Genomic DNA, 25,842 nt, shown 5'->3' with positions numbered 1-25,842 from the left:
AGTGCCGGCGCAACCCGCTCAGCAAGGGTTTGCAATGCAGGGAGGCGCTGGGCAGAGAAGGCACTCTCCCCACAATGCTACCCTGCTGTTGTTGCCGGCTGCCACTGCACCTGTCACTGTATGACAAGCAGTGGTGCCGGCAGTGGGAAGCGCAGCTTTCAGTGTCTAGTGGTCCCTCCGGAATGGCTTATCAGCAGCTCTCTGTGTGCTTCCCCGCGCTAAGGATCTCCCCCGTCACCCCCTCGGGATCTCTGGTGCTTTGGAGAGTCACTGCATCTGACGGCTGTGGGCGGCGTGGCTTGGTGCTGTACCCTGCTTCCTATCAGAGGGAGGGAGCGTGCGTGATGGTTTCTGCAGTCCCTTGCTCTGCACGTCTTCTTTGGTGGTCCTGTCCTGCTGTGAGATGCCCTCGCTGCTGGTCCTGGCTGTTCCTCCCTGCCATCCTGTGGACTGCTCCATTGGAGGTAGCTGCTTTCCTGCTGCCCCACCCTCCCCCTTGGCTTATTCACCCTTCCCCCTCTCTCCCCTCCTGTGGACATACAGATATAGCCACATTCATCATTACCGAGATGCTGGCGCAGCATCGCAGCATAATGGGAACGCGCCACACTGCAACTGGCGAGGCATTCGCTCCATAGGCTTTAATGTGTGTGCATATGTATGCACGCGCACACAGTCATGGGCACATTAGCCACGCCACCGCTGCGCATCATGGCAGCAACGAGCATGGCTGCATCTGTATGTGTAAAGTGCACCACTTCTGTGGGCAGTATGTGTGGTGCTACTACTGTGGGTGTTATGTGTTGCACTACTACTGTGGGCATTAATTGTCAGGGGCACTACTACTGTGGGCATTATGTGTGGCACTACTGTGGGCATTATGTGTGGTACTACTGTGGGCATTATGTGTGGTACTACTGTGGGTATTATGTGTGACATTACTACTGTCAGAGTTATGTGTAAGGGGTACTACTACTTGGGCATTATGTGTGGCACTATTATTGTGAGCATTATGTGTGGCACTACTACTGTGGGTATTATGTGTGGCACTACGGTGGGTATTATGTGTGAAATTACTACTGCCAGAGTTATGTGTAAGGGGTACTACTACTTGGGCATTATGTGTGACACTACTACTGTGGGTATTATGTGTGGCACTACTGTGGGCATTATGTGTGGCACTACGGTGGGTATTATGTGTGACATTACTACTGTCAGAGTTATGTGTAAGGGGTACTACTACTTGGGCATTATGTGTGGCACTATTATTGTGAGCATTATGTGTGGCACTACTACTGTCGGCATAGTGTAAGGAGTACTACTATTGTGGGCATTATGTGTGATATTACTACTGTCAGAGTTATGTGTAAGGGGTACTACTACTTGGGCATTATGTGTGGCACTATTATTGTGGACATTATGTGTGGCACTACTACTGTGGGAGTTGTGTGGCACTACTATCGTGGGCATTTTGTGTGGCACTACTGCCGATGTTAAGTGTAAGGGGTACTACTACTGTGGGCATTATGTGTTGCACTACTACTATGCGTATTATGTGTAAGGGAAACTACTACTGTGGGAATTGTGTATGAGGCACCACTGTGTAGCATAACGTGTAAAAGAGGCACTACTGTGTTCTTAACATGACTAAGGGGCACTACTGTGTGACATAATGTGAATAAGGTAGACTACTTTGTGCTGCAATATGAACTGGGCATTACGTGCGGTGTAATGTGAAAAAGATTGTGCTATTGTGTGGCGTAATTTGAATTGGGCTTACTATTGTGTGGCCACGCCCATTACATGTGAGACCACACCCCTTTATTACATGTGGGAGGCGCAAATTTATAGTTTGCAGGGGGGGCGCCAAACACCCTAGCACCGGCCCTGTGCTTTACCCTACTGCACTTTATTCACATCTATCTATAAGCACTGTGACTTCACGCAGTTTGAACCGAGCTTCAAGTTTAAAAAAATAATACAAATAGACAGATCTATTGTTTGTACTGTTCTGTTCACTGTACCCTAGTATGCTGTGGCAATGTTTCATAGATGTGCTATAAACTGCCGTGTGTTTGTGCCACCACTATGCTTAGTAACCAGCCAACTCACTGCAGCTTTTGGACAATATTAGAGAAAAGAATATTGTGGGCTGAGAGGTGGTTAAAATGGACTGGAAATTACTGGAAATGTGTTAATAAATACTAGGAACAAAATAAGCCTAAATTATGTGATTTTAGCATTTAATGTACATATAAAAAAAAATAATACAAATACAAAACAGTAACAGCATTTTAGAAAATCCAAATCCGTACAACAAATTAAAGCCAAATCCAGCAAAAATGGTCCGGCGCACATCTCTACTTTCACTAGGTACACTGGGGCAGATGTATTAAGCCTGGAGAAGTGATAAAGCAGTGATAAGTGCAAGATGATAACACACCAGCCAATCAGCTCCTAACTGTCATTTTTCAAACCCATAATGATTGGCTGTTGTGTTATCACCTTCCACTTATCACTGCTTTATCATTTCTCCAGGCTTAATACATCTGCCCCACAGTGCTCTGTTCCTGGACGCAGCCCATCAGAACCACGTCCGGAGCTGCTAGCTACTGTGGACCCATCATGCCACTTTCAGATGCACATGCAGCGGGTGTAAAGCTGCGAGATGCGCCAATTTCTGCGCAGGCGCCTGACTCAGAATCAGTCTGGTAATGTACAGACCTAGAATTTTAATTAGTGTGTTCGGAAGTCCCAGAAATGAAAAGGAAAGAAGCTGGAAAGTTACATCGGATGACAGCAACACTAAAAGTTGGATGTGCATCTGGGGACCTTCTAGCCTGGAAGAGGTTAAGAGCAATCGCTGGAATCTTTTTTTAATTCTTCTTTCTCCAAATTACAAACCATTCAACATTACTGTTCAATATTCAGCCTTTCCCTGCAAAGAGACACGGAAAGACAGATGCGAGAAAAATAAGGGTGATATAGGAGAAATGGATTTGTAGTTAATTGCGTCTCTTCAGTGAGATTAAGACTTCTGTGCGCAGCGTCTTCAGGACGGTAAACTCATTTTTCACACTGTACGTATGAGATGAACGACGCGTAAAAGGCATACGTCAAGCGGTGACTGACTCCTTCCAACAGCATCACTGGCTGGAGAAGATAAGCTATTGGATTTTTAATTGTATTTCATCATGAATAAAGTTGTTTTGCATCAGCCGCTATGTAAATGCCATTTAACTAATCCGTTCTGGTGTCTGCGACACATTGGGTCTGAAATTCAATTACACAGTTAGATAATTCCTGACAAATGATCAATATATTGGGATCACTTCAGAATTCCGAGGTAGATCGCACTGTGAGGCGATCAATATCGGCGAACGGAGTGATATTGGTGGTCATTCCAGTTGATCGCTCGCTAGCAGTTTTTAGCAGCCGTGCAAATGCTATGCCACCACCCACTGGGAGTGTATTTTTGCTTAGCAGAAGTGCGAACGAAAGGATCGCAGAGCGGCTACAACATTTTTTTTGTGCAGTTTCAGAGTAGCTCAAAACCTACTCAGCGCTTGCGATCACTTCAGACTGTTCAGTTCCTGTTTTGACATCACAAACCCGCCCTGCGTTTGCCCAGCCACGCCTGCTTTTTACCTGGCACGCCTGCGTTTTTCCAAACACACCCTGAAAACGGTCAGTTGCCACCCAGAAACGCCCACTTCAAGTCAATCACTCTGCGCCCAGCAGTGCGACTGAAACGCTTCGCTAGACCCTGTGCAAAACTGCATCGTTCGTTGTGCCCGTACGTCGTGCGTGCGCATTGCGCCGCATACGTATGCGCAGAACAGACCTTTTTTTAGCCTGATCGCTGCGCTGTGAACAACTGCAGCTAGCGATCAACTCGGAATGACCCCCATAGTGAACCGTACAGATAGCAGTCACTTGCTGTAACCCTGGGAAACCAAATAGCTGTCAGCATTTATCTGCCTGTGAACATGACTGATGAAAGCTGATACATGATTCGCTGATGGTGCATTATGGGCCTTATTCAGGTTTGTTAGCAAACCCAAAAAATTAGCAATTGAACAAAACCATGTTGAACTGCAGGTGGGGCAGATGTAACATGTGCAGAGAGAGTTAGATTTGGGTGGGTGGTGTGTTCAAACTGAAATCTAAATTGCAGTGTCATTTTAGATTAAAAAGTGCTGATGTCACTGTGTCTATCTAAGTGGCTGTGCTGCTGTCACTGTGTCCATCTATGTGGCTGTGCTGCTGTCACTGTGTCCATCTATGTGGCTGTGCTGCTGTCACTGTGTCCATCTATGTGGCTGTGCTGCTGTCACTGTGTCTATCTAAGGGTCTGTGCTGCTGTCCCTGTGACCATCTAAGGGGCTGTGCTGCTGTCACTGTGTCCATCTATGTGGCTGTGCTGCTGTCACTGTGTCCATCTATGTGGCTGTGCTGCTGTCACTGTGTCCATCTATGTGGCTGTGCTGATGTCACTGTGTCCATCTAAGGGGCTGTGCTGCTGTCACTGTGTCCATCTAAGGGGCTGTGCTGCTGTACCTGTGACCATCTAAGGGGCTGTGCTGCTGTCACTGTGTCCATCTAAGGGGCTGTGCTGCTGTACCTGTGTCCATAAGGGGCTATGCTGCTGTCACTGTGTCCATAAGGGGTTGTGCTGCTGTCAATGTGTCTATCAAAGTGGCTGTGCTGCTGTCCCTGTGACCATCTAACGGGCTGTACTGCTGTCAGTGTGTCTATATATGTGGCTGTGCTGTTGTCACTGTGTCCATCTAAGTGGCTGTGCTGCTGTCATTGTGTCCATCTAAGTGACAGTGCTGTTGTTACTGTGTCCATCTATGTGGCTGTGCTGCTCTCCCTGTGACCATCTAAGGAACTGTGCTGCTGTCACTGTGTCCATCTAAGGGGCTGTGCTGCTGTCATTGTGTCCATCTAAGTATATACACAAAAGATTGGCGCTCTACAATACACACACTATATGTGGTTGGATTCAGACGGCTGCTCACCAGTTGTGGGCGGGCTGCCCCAACAATGGATCAAAGTAAGTGTGAAAAAAGAAAGAGTGGGAGCGCAGAATGAATCCAATATATTGTTTTATTTAAAATATTAATATGTCATCCACATAAAAATGCAGTACATGAACTGCGCTCCCACTCTTTCTTTTTTCACACTTACTTTGTCCATCTAAATGGCTATGCTGCTGTCACTGTGTTCATCTAAGCGGCTGTGCTGCTGTCACTGTGACCATCTAAGGGGCTATGCTGCTATCACTGAGTCCATCCAAACGGCTGTGCTGCTGTCACTGTGTTCATCTAAGCGGCTGTGCTGCTGTCACTGTGACCATCTAAGGGGCTATGCTGCTATCACTGAGTCCATCCAAACGGCTGTGCTGCTGTCACTGTGTTCATCTAAGCGGCTGTGCTGCTGTCACTGTGTCCATCTAAGGGGCTATGCTGCTGTCACTGTGTCCATAAGGGGCTATGCTGTTGTCACTGTGTCCACAAGGCGCTGTGCTGCTATCACTCTGTTCATAAGGGGCTGTGCTGCTGTCACTGTGTCCATCTAAGTGGCTGTACTGCTGTCACTGTGTCCATTTAAGTGGCTGTGCTGCTGTCACTGTGTCCATCTCTGTGGCTGTGCTGCTGTCACTGTGTCCATCTATGTGGCTGTGCTGCTGTCCCTGTGACCATCTATGTGGCTGTGCTGCTGTCCCTGTGTCCATAAGGGGCTATGCTGCTGTCATTGTGTCCATAAGGGGCTGTGCTGCTGTCATTGTGTCTATCAAAGTGGCTGTGCTGCTGTCCCTGTGACCATCTAACGGGCTGTACTGCTGTCAGTGTGTCTATATATGTGGCTGTGCTGTTGTCACTGTGTCCATCTAAGTGGCTGTGCTGCTGTCATTGTGTCCATCTAAGTGACAGTGCTGTTGTTACTGTGTCCATCTATGTGGCTGTGCTGCTGTCCCTGTGACCATCTAAGGAACTGTGCTGCTGTCACTGTGTCCATCTAAGGGGCTGTGCTGCTGTCATTGTGTCCATCTAAGTGGCTGTGCTGCTGTCACTGTGTCCATCTAACGGGCTGTGCTGCTGTCATTGTGTCCATCTAAGTGGCTGTGCTGCTGTCACTGTGTTCATCTAAGCGGCTGTGCTGCTGTCACTGTGTCCATCTAAGGGGGCTATGCTGCTGTCACTGTGTCCATAAGGGGCTATGCTGCTGTCACTGTGTCCATAAGGGGCTGTGCTGCTGTCACTGTGTCCACAAGGCGCTGTGCTGCTATCACTGTGTTCATAAGGGGCTGTGCTGCTGTCACTGTGTCCATCTAAGTGGCTGTACTGCTGTCACTGTGTCCATTTAAGTGGCTGTGCTGCTGTCACTGTTACCATCTAAGTGGCTTTGCTGCTGTCAATGTGTCCATCTAAGGGGCTGTGCTGCTGTCACTGTGTCCATTTAAGTGGCTGTGCTGCTGTCACTGTGACCATCTAAGTGGCTTTGCTGCTGTCATTGTGTCCATCTAAGTGGCTGTGCTGCTGTCACTGTGTCCACAAGGGGCTGTGCTGCTGTCACTGTGTCCAACTAAAGGGGGGTACACACGGAGCGATGTTCATCTAATTTCTAAGCAGTCTGATGGAGACCTCCCTGGGGTCTCGGTCACCTCCCAAGCCAGCAAGCAGGCAGCAGTCAGGCCCAGGCTCCTCCTCCTCCTCCCTGCAGCCAGAAGAACCTCTGGCTGTGTTGCTAGGGGAGGAGTAATTTGGGTTCCGGGACTAGGGCTGCCTGCACGCAGGTATGCCAGGGAAGGGGGGGAGGCATGAGCGGCGCGGCGGAGGCAGCGGGATGTGGCAGCCGGCAGTAAGAAGCCCACAGACTTCAATAGGGTATCGCCATCAAAAGATACCCTTGGTGGCGAAAACCCGGTGCCCGGGGGTTAGTACATATGAAAATGTGGTAAAGCCCCCAAAAACGGGTGTTTTACCGCATTTTCCCTTTAGTACATCCCGCCCAGTGTGTCCATCCACAAGCTGTGTCCAGTTCCCTTTGTCTAATTGGTGCTGCACTGTAGGCCCCATCCAATGCGATCACAGTTAATAGAAGTTAAAAAAAAATTGTATTTTGTATGTACTGTGCACTGTATTTCCCCAGTGTGCGCGTGTAAAAGCGGTCTGACTCTGCACAGTGCGAGCTGAGCTGGCAGTTAAAAAAATAATAAAAATTTATATTTTTGTTTAATTTGTAATTTTGTACTATTCTGCGCACTGCACCCCAAAACGCTGTACTCCAGTGCACTCTGTACCCCAGTGTGTAAAAGCAGTCTCACTCCAGAAAGTTTGAGCCAAGCTGCCAATCAAAAAAAAAAAAATTGTTGTATAATTTGTTTCTACTGTTCTGTGCACTGCACCCCAGTACTATGTACTCCAGTGCACGTGTGTAAAAGCAGTCTCACTCCACTCAGTTAAAAAATATTTTATATATATATATATATATATATAAATTTGTACTGTTCTGTGAACTGCACCTCAGTACGCTGCACTCTAGTATGCTCTGTACCCCAGTGCGTGTGCATAAAAGTGGTCTGACTCCACACAGTGTGAGCCAAGTTGCTAGTTAAAAAATGATATATTGTTGTATAATTTGTTTGTACTGTTCTGCACACTGCATCCCAGTACGCTGTTCCCCAATGCAAGTGTCTTCCTCTCTGAAAATATGCATCTTATACAAACTAATGGAACCTGAGACTACCCGATCCCCTGAGTCTACCCAATCCATGGCTCAGGTGTTCCCGCCAGACTCAAATTCCAGATTGAAGTCGAACGTCATCCTCCTGGCACCAGATTCTCATGAGTTTTTAATTCCATATAAGGGAGCCATGGCTGGGACTCTGTGCCATTTTACTCCAGTCACGCTGGAATATGCTGTGCTCTGCTCTGCGGTGTCCATCCAAATGGCTGTGCGGAATAAAAGTGCTATCACTGTATCCATCTAAAGGGCTGTGCTTCTGTCACTGTGTCCATCTAAGGGACTGTGCTGCGTCACTGTGTCCCATCTAGTGAAATTTTTCGGGTTTTGTGTTTTGGTTTTGGATTCGGTTCCGCGGCCGTTTTTTCTATTCGGACGCGTTTTGGCAAAACCTCCCTGAAATTTTTTTTGTCGGATTCGGGTGTGTTTTAGATTCGGGTGTTTTAATACAAAAAACCCTCAAAAACAGCTTTAATCATAGAATTTGGGGGTCATTTTGATCCCATAGTATTATTAACCTCAATAACTATAATTTCCACTCATTTCCAGTCTATTCTGAACACCTCACATCTCACAATATTATTTTTAGTCCTAAAATTTGCACCGAGGTCGCTGGATGGCTAAGCTAAGCGACACAAGTGGCCGACACAAACACCTGGCCCATCTAGGAGTGGCACTGCAGTGTCAGACAGGATGGCAGAATTATAAAATAGTCCCCAAACAGCACATGATGCAAAGAAAAAAAGAGGTGCAATGAGGTAGCTGTGTGACTAAGCTAAGCGACCCAAGTGGCCGACACAAACACCTGGCCCATCTAGCAGTGGCACTGCAGTGTCAGACAAGATGGCAGTTTTAAAAAATAGTCCCCAAACAGCACATGATGCAAAGAAAACAAGAGGTGCACCAAGGTCGCTGGATGGCTAAGCTAAGCGACAAAAGTGGCCGACACAAACACCTGGCCCATCTAGGAGTGGCACTGCAGTGTCAGACAGGATGGCAGATTTAAAAAAATAGTCCCCATACAGCACATGATGCAAAGAAAAAAGAGGTGCAATGAGGTAGCTGTGTGACTAAGCTAAGCGACCCAAGTGGCCGACACAAACACCTGGCACATCTAGGAGTGGCACTGCAGTGTCAGACAGGATGGCACTTCAAAAAAATAGTCCCCAAACAGCACATGATGCAAAGAAAAAAAGAGGTGCAATGAGGTAGCTGTGTGACTAAGCTAAGCGACCCAAGTAGCCGACACAAACACCTGGCCCATCTAGGAGTGGCACTGCAGTGTCAGACAGGAAGGCACTTCAAAAAATAGTCCCCAAACAGCACATGATGCAAAGAAAAAAAGAGGTGCAATGAGGTAGCTGTGTGACTAAGCTAAGCGATCCAAGTGGCCGACACAAACACCTGGCCCATCTGTTAGGGTCTCCTGCCCTGTGCGGCCACGTCGTCATGGCAACCGGGAGACAAGTGCTAGCGGAGTAACCTGAGCGCAGCTGATACTCCGGTTCGGGTCTTTTGCTGTGCAGTGGTTACAGGCATGGGATCCGGTGCTGGTTTTTGTGCTCACAGTCTGTGAGGTCTGAGGGGGGCGTGGACAGCACCTGCTTTATAAGGCCTCTTCTCAGGTTAAGCAGATGCTGCTGAATCTTTGTTGGTTAGTCAGTTCCTGAAAGTTAGCCAGTACTGTGTAGCTTTGTATTTGTTGTTGCTTACTGCAAATAGGCCTGGGCATTTGGTACTACACTCTGCCAATCCAGACCTAGCAGTAAGACTGGAGTCAGTCGTTTAGCCTGCTGAGGTTCTTTTGCTATTCTGTGAACCCAGCAGGTTTGTGGCTGTACTTTCAGACCTGCCTGCATAATCCTCTCTCACTGTGCAGGGCGTCCATGTGTCAGTTTAGTGGCAGTAAGCTGAACCTGGGCCCTGCAAGTGAGAATTAGGATTGTGGAGACTCTCCTTGTGTCTATTATTCCATCTCTGACCAAGGAGTTTACTGCCACACCCGTTGGTAACCCTTTAGGGTTTTGCTGTTGCCCTTAGCAACAGCATTTCGGGTTCTCTACGTATTAAAACACAACATCTTGCTTTTTCCATCTGAGCATTTCTAATACTAGGGAGACACCCAGTTTCTTAGCCTCTGGGCTCTTCTGTTCACTCTGTGTTGGTTTTGTTACCCTATCACCTTCTGTGTACGTTATGTCATATTTCCCAGTCTGTCTGTGAGTTCATTTGTTTTGCATCCCTCTCTGTTCAGACACCAGTACATTCCTGCAGGCACTGGTGTGTATAACAGTTCAAACACCAGTACATTCCCGCAGGCACTGGTGTGCATAACATATTCAGCAGTCCAATACTCCTGTTGAAATTTTGTGGGAATATGGAGCATACCCCTCAAAATACGTTGCAACAGGTGGTCGATCAGGTGCAGGTCCTGACTCGTCAATTTAATGATTTGTCCATTAAAATGCACACCTCCCAGGCCTCTGGCGGAGCTCCCGCAGCAGCAGCACCTTCAGGGGTTAAGGAGCCGAAAGTAAATCTTCCGGATCGTTTTTCTGGAGATCGCTCGCAGTTCTTTTGTTTCAAGGAGAGCTGCAAGTTATATTTCCAGCTTTGGCCTCAGTCTTCTGGGTCAGAGATTCAGCGGGTGGGCATAGTGATTTCCTTGCTACAAGGAGACCCACAGGTCTGGGCATATGGGTTGCAGCCTGACTGTCCGTCGCTTAAAAGTGTTGATGCTTTTTTTACGGCACTGGGCATGTTGTATGATGACCCTGACAAGACGGCCTCAGCCGAGGCTCAGATTTCGATCCTTAAGCAAGGGCGAAGGCCAGTTGAGGTTTACTGTACGGAGTTTCGGAGGTTGGCCCATGATACCCAGTGGAATGACCCAGCCCTGAGACACCAGTACCGAAGAGGTCTTTCTAACCAGATAAAAGACCAACTGGTACAATATCCCTTGCCTGATAGCTTGGATCAGCTCATGCAGTTATCCATCCGGGTGGATAGACGGCTGAGAGAGCGTAGGCTTGAAAGGGAGACCGAGGTTTCCTTCTTTCCCAAGGGAACCTCAGACTCTGAGGAATTTTCCGAGGAGCCTATGCAGATTGGGGCTACCCGCCTCTCCTCGCGTGAGAAGACGCGGAGGAGACAGCAGGGGTTGTGTTTGTACTGTGGGAATAAGGGTCATGTGGTAGTATCATGCCCAGAAAAGCCGGAAAACTCCAGGGCCTGAGGGTGATGGGAAATATCCTGTCAGGCCAGAAGTCAGAATTTCCCAAGAAGACTTTTATCATTCCGGTGACCTTGAAGATCCTCGGTCAAACTGTCAAGACTGAGGCCTTTGTGGACAGTGGGGCCGACGGGGTTTTTTATGGACCGCCAATTCGCCCTGAAACACTCTGTTTCCTTAGTACCCTTGGCGTCGGAAATTGAGATTTGTGGGTTAAACGGGGAACCATTATCCCAGGGTAAAATTACCTCTTGCACTAGCCAGATTTCTTTGTTTATTGGAGCCACACACTCTGAAAAATTGTCCTTTTATGTGACTGTCTGTACTTTTGCCCCATTGGTGTTGGGGTTACCCTGGTTAAGGGCCCACAATCCTCAATTTGACTGGGTCTCTGGGGAGATTCTTAGTTGGGGTACTGATTGTTTCAGGAGTTGCTTGAGCCTTCCAGTCAGGCTCTCGCAGCTAAGTTTGCCAGGATTGCCAGGGTGTTATGCAGATTTTGCGGACGTGTTCTCCAAAAAAGTTGCAGAGGTACTACCTCCCCATCGCCCCTATGACTGTGCCATTGATTTGTTGCCGAATGCTAAGCTTCCCAAGAGCAGGTTGTACTCCCTGTCACGTCCTGAGACTCAGGCTATGGCAGAGTACATTCAGGAGAACTTGGCTAAAGGATTTATCAGACCTTCACAGTCTCCAGTTGGGTCGGGGTTCTTCTTCGTGGGTAAAAAGGATGGTTCATTGCGACCCTGCATCGACTTCAGGGAATTGAACCGTATCACGATTAAAAACTCATACCCACTGCCTCTCATTTCGGTCTTGTTTGACCAGCTTCGTACTGCCACCATTTTTTCTAAGATTGACCTACGCGGTGCGTACAATCTAATCCGAATAAGAGAGGGGGATGAATGGAAGACTGCCTTTAATACCCACTCAGGGCATTATGAATATTTGGTGATGCCTTTTGGGCTCTCTAATGCCCCGGCAGTCTTCCAGGATTTCATGAACGATGTGCTCAGGGAATATTTGGATAGATTCTTAGTTGTATACTTAGATGACATCCTAATCTTCTCCCATTCCCTGGAGGAACATCGGAAGCATGTACGCTTAGTCCTCCAGAAACTCAGAGACCACCGGCTTGGGGCGAAGCTGGAGAAGTGCGAATTTGAAGTTCAGCAAATCGCATTTCTAGGATATATTATCTCCCCAGAAGGTTTCCAAATGGAGGGTTCCAAGGTACAGGCAGTCCTGGATTGGGTGCAGCCCACTAGTTTGAAGGCGCTTCAGCGTTTCCTGGGCTTTGCAAATTTTTATAGACGATTTATCTCTGGATTTTCGTCTATAGTGGCGCCCTTGGTGGCACTCACTAAGAAAGGGGCGGATGTTGCTCACTGGTCTCGTGAGGCCAAAGCGGCTTTTGCCCGTCTCAAAAGGGCATTTGTCTCGGCCAAGGTGCTGCGACACCCAGATCCAGAGCGTCCTTTTGTGGTGGAGGTGGATGCCTCTGAGATGGGTATTGGGGCAGTGCTCTCTCAGATGGGAGTGTCTGATAATCGCCTTCATCCCTGTGCTTACATTTCCCGTAAATTTTCGCCTGCCGAGATGAATTATGACGTGGGTAACCGGGAATTGTTGGCTATTAAGGATGCACTCGAGGAGTGGAGACACTGGCTTGAGGGGGCTAAGTTTGTGGTCTCAATTCTCACCGACCATAAGAATTTGGCATATTTAGAGTCAGCGAAGCGTCTCAATGCCAGGCAGGCACGATGGGCTTTGTTTTTTGCTCGCTTTAATTTTTTGATAACATATTGCCCTGGGTCAAAAAACATCAAGGCTGATGCGCTCTCGCGGAGTTTTGCTCCAATCCAGGAGACCACCGAGGAGCCGTTGCCCATTGTGTCCCCATCATGTATTAAAGTGGGCATTACCCAGGACCTCTTGTCATTAGTCCTTAGAGCACAGGAGCAGGCTCCTCCAGACCTTCCGGTAGGTCTTTTGTTTGTGCCTCCTAGGTTAAGACAGCGAGTGTTCCTGGAATTCCATGCTAAGAAGTCTGCAGGTCACCCGGGTATTGCCAGAACTCGGGAGTTGCTATCTAGGGCGGTGTGGTGGCCCTCGGTGGCTAAGGATGTGGATCAGTGGGTTCGGGCATGTGACATCTGTGCCCGAAATAAGACTCCTAGAGGGGTTCCTGTTGGCCCATTACATCCACTCTCTATTCCATCTAAGCCATGGACCCAGTGACAGATTAAGGTTCACATGGGCCTGGAGCTGAAATTTATGAAGGGCCTATTTTATGGTGCCGCAGGGAATGTGAAAACGCAGTGGGGATGTGACTAGTAATGTGGGGGGTGTGGTTGATGTTGTGAGGGTGTGGTCTGCACAGGGGTGTGGCCTGTGCCATGTTGTGTGTGACTAATGCCTACCTTGAAAAACCTCAATCTCCCTACCTTCTTCACTTATATCAATAGTGTAATGAACAAAGGGAAACATCTCTTGTTAACATAACCGTAATATGAAAAATGATGCTTAGTGATGACGTCAATCTGAAACCTCTCAACGAAAGAAGCTACAGGTCCAGGTCGCATATTGATATCAAATGTTAACTAATTCTGTATGTAAAAAAAATAAAGAAAAAGACTTTACTTTTTTTTAACATTAGCTGTACTGAGAAGATATATCAGGAATGGTAGTTAGAGGGGGTAGAGTTGGAGAGAGGGTGTCGTCTGGACAGGGTAGAACAGGGGTAACACTAAGGTGAAGTAAATTCAGTGTGGAGCCGCACTAGTCTGAACAATCTAAACGTAATATAGATGTAGAATCAAAAGAAAGAAAAAAACCAATATATATGCAGTTTAAAAAAAGGGGAATCTAAAACTGCTAATGATTGGCGGTGCTCCCAGGAATTTTGTAGACTAGACTACAATTGTAAAGGAGAGAAAAAGACAAAAAACCCTTGTTTGGGAGCACTCGTTTATGAAAATAAATATAATATAAAGTAAGATGAATGATGAAATGGGATAAAACTTAACCTTTAATTGTTTCTTAAATAAAATGGAGGTAAAGTAATTATAAGACTCATGTCTAATGTTTGAAGTAGAAAGCCTTGTTTAACCTTTTTAACAAATGAGGTACAAGGTAATGAAGGAGGGTGAAAATATCAGAGATATTGTGTGTTGCATGGATACCATGGATTTCTGATGAAGTGAGGGTACCCAATGAAGTCACTGTCTATGCCTTATGATGAAGAAATTAATGGTAGCATAATATGGTAGCAAAGTTGGATTGAGATGAGAAGAAATGGCAATGAAGAATGAAAGGGGGGAGGGGGCCCACTGCACCTGGTATTCTCAGGAGGTTTCCCTTTCTGATACTGATCAGGCCATACCTGCTTAGCTTCCGAGATCGGACAAGATCGGGCGTATTCAGGGTAGTATGGCCGTGGGCCTGATTGTTGGAAATGTGAGAGAAGAAATCGGAGGAAATCGACTCCTATTGTCTGTACTAAGCATAAATCAAAACCATGAATAGTCTGGGAGGGTTATTCCAGAATCACACATGAGTTCTCATGGAGATGTTAAATAAAGATGTGTAAGTTGCTTTATGGATACAGCCATACATATACACAGCACACACATCTTTATTTAACATCTCCATGAGAACTCATCACTCTAAAAAAACTCCATCTATCATTTTCATCATTTTTTTCCACTGATTCATTTTGCAAAGACATCCCAGACACTCAGAACTATCCAGACATACCGCTGTCTGGAAATACAATTTTGAGACTGTCCATAGCCGTGGTTGAGTGTGAAGTACAGCAAGCAGAGCATGTTCACTTCCCCATTTCCCATTTTTCCTCTATAGTGGCCCACGGCCATACTACCCTGAATACGCCCGATCCTGTCCAATTTCGGAAGCTAAGCAGGCATGGCCTGGTTAGTAATGGGAAGGTGAACCTCCTGAGAATACCAGGTGCAGTGGGCCCCTAATTAAGGAAAAATCCCATCCGATATATCGTGCATCTCTGCTTCTGGAATAACCCTCCCAGACTATTCATGGTTTTGATTTATGCTTAGTACAGACAATAGGAGTCGATTTCCTCCGATTTCTTCTCTCACATTTCCAACAATCAGGCCCACGGCCATACTACCCTGAATACGCCCGATCTTGTCCGATCTCGGAAGCTAAGCAGGTATGGCCTGATCAGTATCAGGAAGGGAAACCTCCTGAGAATACCAGGTGCAGTGGGCCCCCTCCCCCCTTTCATTCTTCATTGCCATTTCTTCTCATCTCAATCCAACTTTGCTACCATATTATGCTACCATTAATTTCTTCATCATAAGGCATAGACAGTGACTTCATTGGGTACCCTCACTTCATCAGAAATCCATGGTATCCATGCAACACACAATATCTCTGATATTTTCACCCTCCTTCATTACCTTGTACCTCATTTGTTAAAAAGGTTAAACAAGGCTTTCTACTTCAAACATTAGACATGAGTCTTATAATTACTTTACCTCCATTTTATTTAAGAAACAATTAAAGGTTAAGTTTTATCCCATTTCATCATTCATCTTACTTTATATTATATTTATTTTCATAAACGAGTGCTCCCAAACAAGGGTTTTTTGTCTTTTTCTCTCCTTTACAATTGTAACACTAAGGTGACCCAGCAGTTAGCATACCTATCAACTGTCCCTATTTTTGTGGACAGTCCCTTTTTTGGGGACTGCACCACTGTCCCACCCGCAGGTCGCAGCTTCCCGCATGTGGGGGGCAGTTGGGAGGCTCCTGTCACTCGCTGCTCTGCTTAGGTGAATAGACGCTGTGCGCATGCTAGAGCTGGACGCCTTTTCACCTGCTCTTTGTGTTGGTGATGTCATTACCGATCCCTCGCACAGATGATGTGAAGAGACGCCTCTGCAGCTGCTGACTTACTGGCAGCTACGGGGGGAGGGAGACGTGGTGGAAATCTATTGGCCATAGCATAGAGCAGCATGTTAGTATAAGCTGCAGTGCGTCGTGGGGTGATAGAGATTGGCCACAGTCACAGGCAGACAGTCACGCAGTGATTGGCGTATCTCCTGAGACCGTCTTGTTTTAAAAAAGCAAATTCTCAATCAAAATTTCAGGGTAAAATACATGCTTATATAAAGTTAATTAAAGCAATATGCACTCCTCCCACATACTCATCTGTAATGTCACCAACAGTGACCACATGCAGTCCGTTTTTAAAAAAAAAAGGGCACTCACCAATACACAAATGGTATAACCACTGTTTAATTTTACATCTCCATAAGGAATCTCCAGTTATGAGAAAACAGCGGACTTTCATATTCATACCACTGAGCTGGTCGTCATTCTCAAGACACATTGGAACCCGACAGGAAAATACAAACACACTGGACCCAAAGGGGAAGGGGGGGGGGGGGGGGTAAACTTAATGGCCTCAATAGAATAAACACATTGGCCCCACACTCCCTCCTCCCGCAGCCTGCATTCTATCACACTGACACACTCCATTCCCCCGTGGCCTGCCCTCTATCACACTCTTTCCCCTCGTGGCCTGCGCTGTATCACACTCACACACTCCCTCCCCCTGAGACCTGCTCTGTATCACACTCATGCACTCCCTCCCCCCGCAGCATGTCCTGTGCCCTGTATAACACTCACACTCTCCCTCCCCCCGCAGTCTGCCCTGTATCACAGTCACACACTCCCTCCCCCCAAGGCCTGCTCTGTATCACACTCACACACTCCCTCCCCCCGCAGACTGCCCTGTATCACACTCACACACTCCCTCCCCCCGCAGTCTGCCCTGTATCACACTCACACACTCCCTCCCCCAGCAGCATGTCCTGTGCCCAGTATAACACTCACACTCTCCCTCCCCCCACAGTCTGCCCTGTATCAGTCACACACTCCCTCCCCCCAAGGCCTGCTCTGTATCACACTCACACACTCCCTCCCCCCGCAGACTGCCCTGTATCACACTCACACACTCCCTCCCCCCGCAGTCTGCCCTGTATCACAGTCACACACTCCCTCCCCCCAAGGCCTGCTCTGTATAACACTCACACACTCCCTCCCCCCGCAGACTGCCCTGTATCACACTCACACACTCCCTCCCCCCGCAGTCTGCCCTGTATCACACTCACACACTCCCTCCCCCCGAGGCCTGCTCTGTATCACACTCACACACTCCCTCCCCCCGAGGCCTGCTCTGTATCACACTCACACACTCCCTCCCCCCGCAGTCTGCCCTGTATCACACTCACACACTCCCTCCCCCCGAGGCCTGCTCTGTATCACACTCACACACTCCCTCCCCCCGAGGCCTGATCTGTATCACACTCACACACTCCCTCCCCCCGCAGTCTGCCCTGTATCACACTCACACACTCCCTCCCCCCGAGGCCTGCTCTGTATCACACTCACACACTCCCTCCCCCCGAGGCCTGATCTGTATCACACTCACACACTCCCTCCCCCGGCAGCCTGCCCTGTATCACACTCACACACTCCCTGCCCCCGCAGCCTGCCCTGTATCACACTCACACACTCCCTCCCTCCGCAGCCTGCCCTGTATCACACTCACACACTCCCTCCGAGGTTTGCTCTGTATCACACTCACACACTCCCTCCCCCCCGCAGCCTGCCCTGTATCACACTCACACACTCCCTCCCCCCGCACTGTATCACACTCACACACTTCCTCACTCATGCTCTATATTAAACTCTATCCCCTGAAGAAGCTCACATGCAAGACACACACACACACACACACACACACACACACTATAGAAGTTAACATGGAACTGGAAGTAACACACACACACACACACACACACACACACGCTCAAACAGATACACAAGTCACATACAATTCCTTCCACTCACTCTTTACCTTACAATACAGCAGAGACCAATGCAGTGTCAATGGCTGGGTCAGCCCTGGATGTTGTGCACTGTGTGCAGCAGGCAGATCTCCTCTACTCCAGCCATGTGCAGCAGCAAGCCCTGGCAGCCTGAGTCCCGCATAGCTCCGCCCCCTGGGTCCCGTGTAGCCCCACCCCCTGCCGAGTTCCTTTATTCCCTGTGAATACCCGCTGGCCGCTGGCATTTGGAGCCACTCGGTCGGCAGTATGAGTCAATGTACTACTAGTACCAGCTACAGGGGCGGTGCTTCACACTGTCACTGGCAAGCTGCTGTAGCAGGGAAATTTATTTTCTTGCTGCAGCAGCAATGCAGATGCAGTGGGCCTATTGTGATGGGGGGCCTGGAGCTGCAGCTCCACCCGCCCCATTGTTAATCCGGCCCTGCATGGACCCACATTTCAATGGATTTTGTTGTGGACTTGCCCAAATCCTCTGGGATGACAGCCATCTGGGTTGTCGTTGACAGGTTTTCGAAGATGGCGCACTTCGTTCCACTGGTTGGGCTGCCATCGGCCAGACGCCTGTCTGAATTATTTATGCTGCATGTTGTGCGCCTCCACGGGTTGCCACTTGATGTGGTCTCTGACCGCGGATCCCAGTTTGTGGCCAAATTCTGGAGGGCATTTTGTTCCGATCTCCAGATTTCTGTCAGCTTGTCGTCAGGCTACCATCCGCAGTCTAATGGGCAGACTGAAAGGGTGAACCAGACCTTGGAGCAGTTCCTCAGGTGTTATGTCTCCAAGTGTCAGACTGACTGGGTTGCTCATCTGTCAATGGCGGAGTTTGCCTATAACAACGCGGCTCACTCTGCTACAGGGATCTCTCCCTTCCTTTGTGTGTATGGGCATCATCCTAAGGCCAATTCTTTTGACCCCCTGGACTCCACGCCTGGTGGTTCCTCTGTCGTTTCGGTCCTTAGAGGTATTTGGAGGAAAGTGAAGAAAGCCCTTGTGTCTGTGTCATTAGTGACCAAAAGGGTTTTTGATAAGCGGAAAAGACCCTGCAGCTTCAAATTAGGAGACTTCGTCTGGTTGTCTACCAAGAATTTGAAGTTGAAACAGCCATCTCATAAGTTAGGCCCCCGGTTCATCGGCCCTTATAAGATCACCAGGGTTATCAATCCGGTGGCATTTCAGTTAGATCTGCCCCGTTCTTTGGGTATCAATAAAACATTTCATTGTTCCCTTTTAAAACGGGCGATTAGTAATCCTTCTTCCAGAGGAAGACCTTCCCCTCTTCTGATACGTGGCCAGAGGGAGTTTGTTGTTGAAAGGATTCTTGACTCCAAGATGGTTCGGGGTCGGCTGTCATTTTTGGTGCACTGGAAGGGGTATGGCCCGGAGGAGCGGTCGTGGGTGCGCAGTTGTGATCTTCATGCCCCCAGACTGATACGCTCTTTCTTCTCGCAGTTCCCCGATAAACCCGGTGGTAGGGGTTCTTTGACCCCTCGTCAGAGGGGGGGTACTGTTAGGGTCTCCTGCCCTATGCGGCCACGTCGTCATGGCAACCGGGAGACAAGTGCTAGCGGAGTAACCTGAGCGCAGCTGATACTCCGGTTCGGGTCTTTTGCTGTGCAGTGGTTACAGGCATGGGATCCGGTGCTGGTTTTTGTGCTCACAGTCTGTGAGGTCTGAGGGGGGCGTGGACAGCACCTGCTTTATAAGGCCTCTTCTCAGGTTAAGCAGATGCTGCTGAATCTTTGTTGGTTAGTCAGTTCCTGAAAGTTAGCCAGTACTGTGTAGCTTTGTATTTGTTGTTGCTTACTGCAAATAGGCCTGGGCATTTGGTACTACACTCTGCCAATCCAGACCTAGCAGTAAGACTGGAGTCAGTCGTTTAGCCTGCTGAGGTTCTTTTGCTATTCTGTGAACCCAGCAGGTTTGTGGCTGTACTTTCAGACCTGCCTGCATAATCCTCTCTCACTGTGCAGGGCGTCCATGTGTCAGTTTAGTGGCAGTAAGCTGAACCTGGGCCCTGCAAGTGAGAATTAGGATTGTGGAGACTCTCCTTGTGTCTATTATTCCATCTCTGACCAAGGAGTTTACTGCCACACCCGTTGGTAACCCTTTAGGGTTTTGCTGTTGCCCTTAGCAACAGCATTTCGGGTTCTCTACGTATTAAAACACAACATCTTGCTTTTTCCATCTGAGCATTTCTAATACTAGGGAGACACCCAGTTTCTTAGCCTCTGGGCTCTTCTGTTCACTCTGTGTTGGTTTTGTTACCCTATCACCTTCTGTGTACGTTATGTCATATTTCCCAGTCTGTCTGTGAGTTCATTTGTTTTGCATCCCTCTCTGTTCAGACACCAGTACATTCCTGCAGGCACTGGTGTGTATAACAGTTCAAACACCAGTACATTCCTGCAGGCACTGGTGTGCATAACACCATCTAGGAGTGGCACTGCAGTGTCAGACAGGATGGCACTTCAAAAATAGTCCCCAAATAGCACATGATGCAAAGTTAAATGAAAGAAAAAAGAGGTGCAAGATGGAATTGTCCTTGGGCCCTCCCTCCCACCCTTATGTTGTATAAACAGGACATGCACACTTTAACAAACCCATCATTTCAGCGACAGGGTCTGCCACACGACTGTGACTGAAATGACTGGTTGGTTTGGGCCCCCCCCAAAAAAGAAGCAATCAATCTCTCCATGCACAAACTGGCTCTACAGAGGCAAGATGTCCACCTCCTCCTCTTCCTCCGATTCCTCACCCCTTTCACTGTGTACATCCCCCTCCTCACAGATTATTAATTCGTCCCCACTGGAATCCACCATCTCAGGTCCCTGTGTACTTTCAGGAGGCAATTGCTGGTGAATGTCTCCACAGAGGAATTGATTATAATTCATTTTGATGAACATCATCTTCTCCACATTTTCTGGAAGTAACCTCGTACGCCGATTGCTGACAAGGTGAGCGGCTGCACTAAACACTCTTTCGGAGTACACACTGGAGGGGGGGCAACTTAGGTAAAATAAAGCCAGTTTGTGCAAGGGCCTCCAAATTGCCTCTTTTTCCTGCCAGTATACGTACGGACTGTCTGACGTGCCTACTTGGATGCAGTCACTCATATAATCCTCCACCATTCTTTCAATGGTGACAGAATCATATGCAGTGACAGTAGACGACATGTCAGTGATCGTTGGCAGGTCCTTCAGTCCGGACCAGATGTCAGCACTCACTCCAGACTGCCCTGCATCACCGCCAGCGGGTGGGCTCGGAATTCTCAGCCTTTTCCTCGCACCCCCAGTTGCGGGAGAATGTGAAGGAGGAGCTGTTGACGGGTCACGTTCCGCTTGACTTGACAATTTTCTCACCAGCAGGTCTTTGAACCTCTGCAGACTTGTGTCTTCCGGAAAGAGAGATACAACGTAGGTTTTAAATCTATGATCGAGCACCTTGGCCAAAATGTAGTGCTCTGATTTCAACAGATTGACCACCCGTGAATCCTGGTTAAGCGAATGAAGGGCTCCATCCACAAGTCCCACATGCCTAGCGGAATCGCTCTGTTTTAGCTCCTCCTTCAATGTCTCCAGCTTCTTCTGCAAAAGCCTGATGAGGGGAATGACCTGACTCAGGCTGGCAGTGTCTGAACTGACTTCACGTGTGGCAAGTTCAAAGGGTTGCAGAACCTTGCACAACGTTGAAATCATTCTCCACTGCGCTTGAGACAGGTGCATTCCACCTCCTTTGCCTATATCGTGGCCAGATGTATAGGCTTGAATGGACTTTTGCTGCTCCTCCATCCTCTGAAGCATACAGAGGGTTGAATTCCACCTCGTTACCACCTCCTGCTTCAGATGATGGCAGGGCAGGTTTAGGTGTGTTTGGTGGTGCTCCAGTCTTCTGTACGCGGTGCCTGAATGCCGAAAGTGGCCCGCAATTCTTCGGGCCACCGACAGCATCTCTTGCACGCCCCTGTCGTTTTTTAAATAATTCTGCACCACCAAATTCAAGGTATGTGCAAAACATGAGACGTGCTGGAATTTGCCCAGATGTAATGCACGCACAATATTGCTGGCGTTGTCCGATGTCACAAATCCCCAGGAGAGTCCAATTGGGGTAAGCCATTCTGCGATGATCTTCCTCAGTTGCCATAAGAGGTTTTCAGCTGTGTGCGTATTCTGGAAAGCGGTGATACAAAGCGTAGCCTGCCTAGGAACGAGTTGGCGTTTGCGAGATGCTGCTACTGGTGCAGTCGCTGCTGTTCTTGCTGCGGGAGGCAATACATCTACCCAGTGGGCTGTCACAGTCATATAGTCCTGAGTCTGCCCTGCTCCACTTGTCCACATGTCCGTGGTTAAGTGGATATTGAGTACAACTGCATTTTTTAGGACACTGGTAACTCTTTTTCTGACGTCTGTGTACATTTTCGGTATCACCTGCCTAGAGAAATGGAACCTAGATGGTATTTCGTACCGGGGACACAGTACCTCAATCAATTCTCTAGTTCCCTGTGAATTAACGGTGGATACGGAAACACGTTTCTCACCACCCAGGCTGCCAAGGCCTGAGTTATCCGCTTTGCAGCAGGATGACTGCTGTGATATTTCATCTTCCTCGCAAAGGACTGTTGGACAGTCAATTGCTTACTGGAAGTAGTACAAGTGGTCTTCCGACTTCCCCTCTGGGATGACGATCGACTCCCAGCATCAACAACAGCAGCGCCAGCAGCAGGAGGCGTTACACTCAAGGATGCATCGGAGGAATCCCAGGCAGGAGAGGACTCGTCAGACTTGACAGTGACATGGCCTGCAGGACTATTGGCTTTCCTGTGTAAGGAGGAAATTGACACTGAGGGAGTTGGTGGTGTGGTTTGCAGGAGCTTGGTTACAAGAGGAAGGGATTGTTATGAGCCACGGCTGTGGCTCATTCCTGTTTTGCATGTCAGTTAGGTATTTTATGCTATTCTTCTGTTCATGTTCCCCGTGGGTGTCATGGGGTGCTCGGAGCTCACCCTTAAGGAGGGGATACTGTTATGAACTACAGGTAGTGGTTCATTCCTATTTTATGTTTATAAGTTGTCTTGCAGGCCAGGATTTTCCGTTGCTCTGTTTAAGAATACTCTTGGTTGCTGCCGCTGGTTAGTCTGTGTAATTGCAGCTTGTTCCCATGTGTTCAGCCTCACCTGGCTGCTAATTGCATCTTGTCAGTTTGGAGTCGTGCAACAGGGCAGCTGCATGATATTATTAATTAGGCCTCTCTGTTATATGCTGGCTCAGTGCAATTCACAGACGCTGGTAATATTTCTAGGTTTCCAGTCTGCTTGAGTTCTGAACTTGTTCCTGCCAGTTCCTGAGCTCCTGTGTAGCAGTGTCAGTCGAGCTGCTTCCTGTGTCGATTCCTGTGTCAGTCCCTGTGTCGATTCCTGTGCCTGATCCCGTGTCCTGCCGTGAAGCGTTCCTGTCCAGAAGTCCTGTGGCTTTGCCTATGCCTGGTCGAGTTTCTGGCTTCTTGGTGTCCACCGGTCTGTCGTTTGGGATTCTGCCTGTCCTCCAGTTCTGAGAGTCTGTGTCGGCAGCATTGGGGGTTCCTGTCCATTTGCCAGTATTCGTACCGGTCCCGTGAGTAGCGGCTTTGCCGCATCCGTCGGCCTAGGCCGCTGTATTCCGTTATTATTTCTGTCACTGGTGTTTTGCAGAGGGTTCTGCTTATGCTGTCACCGCCGGTACACAAAAGTATTGTGTCGGCGTGTGGTCAGCATTTCCTTTGTTGTTCTTTTCCTTTGGCGGCAAGCCGCACATACTTTGGTTTTAGGTTTGTTAGTAGCCCCTGGCCTTGTTGTTTAGTTAGAGGGCCCCTTGTTATCACCCTGTCTCGGTTCACTCTTTGTCTCTCATTAAGACCTGAGGGGGCATCGAAGTTGGGCAGATGTAATCTGCCCTTCAAACGCGACTGCCATGGGCTCAAGCAACCATAGTCTCGCAAGAGTGTACTGACAGCACGGGCGAGACAACGGAGATAGGGCGCCAGGGGCTATTCCCTTTCCATTCCCCTTTCCCAGCATTACGTTCTGGTGCACTGGACTCACTTCATAACTTCTCCCTTGTTCTGAGCACCAGGAACCTAACATTATCACCAGCCATACCACAAAAAAGAAATAAAACTTTTTTTTCTTTTTTGGCCCAGTCCATTGTCTAGTCTAGAATCCAGTCCGGTGTTTAGAATCCAGTCCTCTCTAGAATTCAGTGTGCAAAATCCAGTCCGGTGTTTAGAATCCAGTCCGCTGTTTAGAATCCAGTCCGGTGTTTAGAATCCAGTCCGGTGTTTAAAAAAAAAATCAGTCTTGTTTTGTCTAGTTTAAAAATTCAGTCTTGCCTTGTTTATTCTTGCCTTGTCTAGTCTTGCCTTGTCTAGTCTTGCCTTGTCTAGTCTTGCCTTGTCTTGTCTAGTTTTAAATCCTCCTATGTCTACTATGCAAGCCCTGCAGGCATCTCTCTCAGCCCTGAACTCTGCTTTCAGTGCTTTGAGACCAGAGCGACTAGAAGTTTTGCAGCAATCCTTAAAGCAACTGCAAAACCTTCTGACTAAAATCTTGCTCATCTTGCCAGAAGTCGTTGAGAGTACATCTATCTCTAAAGAGACTCTTGTTCACAGTATGGTGACAAGAGAATCCTCTGGTTTAATTGAAGAGAAAAGGTTTAAAAGTTTTCTGCGGCCCAGGCTCTCAGAAGAGGAGCGTCTGCGTCGCAGAAACTTAAACTTATGCCTATATTGTGGGGGTTTAGGCCACAATCTGCAGACCTGTGAGTTGCGCAAGCCAAAGTGTGGTGATGAGTCTTGCCCTCTGGCCAAGTTGAGTCAGGATACAAGACCTACTCCTGTCTCTACTGTGGCAGAGGTACTTGTCACACAACCCACACTAAAAAGCTCTCTGTCCTATAATTGGGGTCCTTGGGCAAGGGAGCCCCATTATAGATTCAGGAATCAAAAGAGAATGTTTCTCTCCTCTCTTGAGGTTCCTGTTGAAGCAGAGTTGCAGGTTCCTGGAGTGGTGCCCGTTGCCCAGGTTCCTGGAGTGGTGCCCATTGCCCAGGGTCCTGGAGTGGTGCCCGTTGCCCAGGGTCCTGGAGTGGTGCCCGTTGCCCAGGGTCCTGGAGTGGTGCCCGTTGCCCAGGGTCCTGGAGAGGTGCCCGATGCTCAGGATCTTGGTGCGGTACCCGATGCCCAGAGTGCTGGAGCGGTACCCGATGCCCAGAGTGCTGGAGCGGTACCTGATGCCCAGAGTGCTGGTGCGGTACCCGATGCCCAGAGTGCTGGAGCGGTACCCGATGCCCAGAGTGCTGGAGCGGTACCCGATGCTCTAGTTTATAGAGGGACATCAAATATTATAGCTCAGGTTTCCATACCAGAAGGGGTCTCAGAAGCTGTTACCCCAGGTAGGGACTTGAAGAGCGCAACCCCAGAAAGGGTATCTGAAACCATAGTTCTAGAAGGGAACTCGAGAAGCAAAACCCCAGAAGGGATCTTTGAAGTAATATCCCCAAGTGGGGTCTCGAGAGACGCAGCCTCTAAGAAGGGTCTAGAGGTCGCTTCCCCAGGAAAGAACTTAAGAGGTGTAGCATTAGTGGAGGTGCTGAAGGTTATAGCTTCAGCAAAAGTTCCGAAAGTCATAGTCCCGGGAGAAGTTTCGATAATTATCGACTCAGAGAGGGAGGCCAATGGCTCAGTCCCAGTGAAGGAAGTCGATGGCTCGGTCCCAGTTAGGGAGGTCGATGGCTCGGTCCCAGTGGGGGAGGCCGACGGCTCGGTCCCAGTAAAAGAATCCGAGGTGCTGACCCCAGCGGGGTTCCCGGAGGCCACTGCCCCAGCGGGGTTCCCGGAGGCCACTGCCCCAGCGGGGTTCCTGAAGGCCACTGCCCCGGGTGGGGTTCAGAAAGTCACTGCCCCGGGTGGGGTTCAGAAAGTCACTGC

The 25,842-nt window shown here is 48.6% G+C and overlaps 2 long non-coding RNA genes and 3 pseudogenes across 2 annotated transcripts in view; 3 read left to right on the top strand and 2 right to left on the bottom strand.

The window, feature by feature from the left end:
• Positions 1-25,842, top strand: part of LOC135058272 (uncharacterized) — a 357,308-nt gene that overhangs the window by 235,556 nt on the left and 95,910 nt on the right. The gene's annotated exons all lie outside the window — the stretch shown is intronic.
• LOC135058274 (uncharacterized) overlaps positions 2,552-25,842 on the bottom strand; it is an 86,518-nt gene continuing 63,227 nt past the window's right edge. Inside the window, exon 3 of the long non-coding RNA XR_010244723.1 lies at positions 2,552-2,938. This is a non-coding gene — a long non-coding RNA (uncharacterized LOC135058274). The remainder of the gene's footprint in view (positions 2,939-25,842) is intronic.
• LOC134897155 (5S ribosomal RNA) lies at positions 14,311-14,428 on the bottom strand (annotated as a pseudogene).
• LOC134898242 (5S ribosomal RNA) lies at positions 14,851-14,968 on the top strand (annotated as a pseudogene).
• LOC134896629 (5S ribosomal RNA) lies at positions 15,118-15,235 on the top strand (annotated as a pseudogene).

Source organism: Pseudophryne corroboree, chromosome 3 (genome assembly GCF_028390025.1).
Source record: "Pseudophryne corroboree isolate aPseCor3 chromosome 3, aPseCor3.hap2, whole genome shotgun sequence".
In the NCBI taxonomy this organism is placed as follows: domain Eukaryota; kingdom Metazoa; phylum Chordata; class Amphibia; order Anura; family Myobatrachidae; genus Pseudophryne; species Pseudophryne corroboree.
Note: the sequence above shows the minus strand (reverse complement) of the source record. Positions and strands in the feature narration are given on the sequence as shown.